The following is a 3423-nucleotide window of genomic DNA, read 5'->3' on the forward strand; positions in this document are numbered from 1 at the left end:
ACAGTGAGTGAGATTTTTTGGGTTCGTTAGCTACTCACTGATTTGGGTGTTGTCATTAACTCGCCTACCACTCTCATGTATGACAATGAATCTACAAAACACATAGCACACAATCCAGTTTTCCATGAACGCATGAAACACATGGAAATGGATTGCTACTTTGTTCGGGAAAGGGTGGAGTCAAAAGAGATCGCTCCTGTTTGGGTTCATACCAATGATCAACTGGCGGACTTACTCACTAAACCGCTTGGTGCGGAACGACTGCAATCTCTCATGGTCAAGTTGAACATTCGTAATCTTCATGCTTCAACTTAAGGAGGAGTAAAGGAATTGTTATTATCATGTCACGTTTATCTTGTTCTAGATAGACTTCTGATCCAATAAGTTAGGCTAGTTTGTTATTTTCTTGTGGCTATTTATTCAACTATTCTGATGTACATCAGGGACGTTTTTTTGAGTGAATGAAACAAAACTGATTCTCAGTGTAACTTTCTTTAGTATGTACCTCAGTGTTTTGGTTGTACCCTTAATAATTTGGTACTTATGTAACCAGAAAGTCATGTATTCAACAATCAGTATCAATACTTTCAGGATAAAAGTAACAATGAACTTCTTTTAAATGTTTTGTGCTACGATGTGTGTAACTCATCACTAAAATATATACAACACTTGATCTTATTAGTTATTACCTTTTCACAACTAATTTTGTATCTCAGACCAATTATGATGATATATTTTGCTTTTATTTTGTCATATGATACATCTTTTTTTTGGGATCATTGTGATTAATTTCCTAATTCTATGTAGCAGCTGTGGTTTTTAGGTGAGATCCCTACTGGAGCAATGTATGTAAAATGAGCATCTGCAGGTCATAGACATCTAAAGGGTCTTAATCCATTTCTAATTAACTTCATGTATATGATTTACTTGAAAAACTCAACCTTTACTACAATTATTTTGTTTCCGGTTTGCAGAAAATTAAAGTTTCACTTTTGCAGCACCAAGTGAAGTTGCTAGTTGTTGATAGTATGGTTGCCCTTGTGTCCGGGTGAGTTAACTCGATTTAGTATTCTATGTTTTAAGCTCTCTGATCTCAATTTCAAAACTCTGATTCTCATCTGTTATGAGTTTTTTTTGTCATGTGGAACATGTCTTGTATGTATATTGCATGAAAAATACATTATACATGTGAATATGCAATATTTATTTAATAAAATGTTGGTTTTGTGTGTTATATATATATATATATATATATATATATATATATATATATATATATATATATATATATATCATTTATCAAGTGAGAGCTTTCTTTCTTTTTACCTTGTGTACCCTTTTGGACTATGAAAAAAATCTCTAATAGTATCTTAACACAATGATAAAAAATCTCTAGCACATATAAGGACAGATACCCACCCACTACTAGTTGTGCACAAACCGTTTTTTTTTTAACCGAAACCGGTTCAGAAAACTAGTTCGGTTCTGGTCAGCCAAGTCAAAACCGGTTTCACCTGGAAACTGGTCCGGTTCCAAACCGGTCCACCCCCAAAAAAAATCCGAACTTATATAAATCGGTTCCATTTCACCGAAATCGGTTCAGAAAAAACCAGTTCCACGTATATAAGGTTTTTTTTTAATTTTTTTTATTTGGACTAATAAGTGTAAAATAAGAATGGGTTTTTTTGTTTAGATTGTATTACTTTTTTATGTGGTTAACCCAAAAAAAAAAAAGCATTTTACTCTCCAATTGTCTTTTTCACATAATTGACCCAATTATTTTAACTCCCCTCGGTTAATCCAACAATAAACATTTTATGCAATATGCAAGCATTTCTTGATCAAGGATTTATAACTTAGTGGTCATTTTAGGTAAACTAATTTGGGTTTCATGCACACAATTATTTAATGGGAATATTTTTCTTGTATTTTAACGTAATGCATGTCTTATGCAGGAGCATGAAGTAAAAGCGAAACATCAACAATTGATTAGTGGGGTAAGCAAACTTGTTTGTTTTCTTTACTCTTTTCTTTTGTTAACACAACAATGTGTAACCAATAAGTGCTTATCATTACTAATACTCAGGTATCTATTATATTGTCATATTGGGTGTCAACATATATATGGGACATCATAAGCTTCTTATTCCCTTCCTTATTTGCGATGATTATCGTTTACATCATTGGTAAGTCTCCAAACTCACATTTTACATGCATTTTCCAAGGTATATTGTAAGTATTTACATCAGTAGTATCTGTATGTAGAAGCCTTTTTTTTGCAGGCTTAGAATAGTTTATTGGAAATATTTTACATCTTTGATGAACTATGTTTAACATTGTGTTATCTTTGTAGGCTTAGAACAGTTTATTGGAAGTGGTGTTATATTCCCTACAGTTCTCATTCTGCTGGAATATGGTTTTGTAACTACATCTTCAACATATTGCCTAACCTTTTTCTCAAGGTTTGAATGCATAATAACTTACCAATATAGATCTGCCTTTTCATTAGTGAATTTGGGTTTTATGATATTTTAAACATATTAGACCAGAATTTCTTCAGATTATCTCCAGGATTTTGCTATGCTGATGGACTAGCTTCACTAGGTTTGTTACGTCAAGGAATGAAAATTGGGTCGAGTGAGGGATATTTTGGGTGGAATTTCACTGGTGGATCTATTTGTTATCCAGTTATTGAGGTGTATTTTTGATTTGAATTGAATCTATGAAAGTTGAATGTTTGATCAATGAAAACTAGGATAGATTGAAATCAACTTAGACATATTTTCTTTCTTTTTGACAGGGTGTCATTTTTTCCTTCTAACACTTGGGCTTGAATATTTCCCTCCCCGTGAATTCAATGTATTTGGCATAAAGATCTTCCACAAAAAGTTTGTTTCTAACAAAACTAAAAAGAGTTTGAAGCATTACTTTGATTTTTAGGATTACTTGGAAACTCATTTTCGTCTAACAGTTTCGATCGACAACATTGATCTAACGAATTTGAAGCATGCCTACAGTGGTGGAGGGAAAACTAATAAATAAAGGTGAAGTTTGTTTCTAACTCAAGATTTTTTTGTTTTAGGTGACAATTAATGGATCACAGGCCTCCACACCTCACACTTGGGATACCAGCTGCCTTCTAAAGGGTTGTACCTTTAACTTCTTACATTAACAAAAATCCAATCAAGATTTTGCTTGTTTAATTGATTCTTTTTCTTAGGCATTCTTGACTCGTCTTGGATTAAAGCCTTATTATCTTATCAGCAAGTAATTACTTTTCAGCCACGCCCGGTGGTCAGCCGCCCATGACACCAAGTTCAACATTTTTACGTGGTACACTAGGTGGCAAACCAATGACATGAAGGATCAGGTTATATAGTTAGGGATGTAGTATTAGGTTATATAGTTAGGGAAAACCCCTTA

The sequence above is a fragment of the Lactuca serriola genome, chromosome 2, assembly GCF_051521515.1.
Source record: "Lactuca serriola cultivar US96UC23 chromosome 2, Lser_US96UC23_V15, whole genome shotgun sequence".
In the NCBI taxonomy this organism is placed as follows: domain Eukaryota; kingdom Viridiplantae; phylum Streptophyta; class Magnoliopsida; order Asterales; family Asteraceae; genus Lactuca; species Lactuca serriola.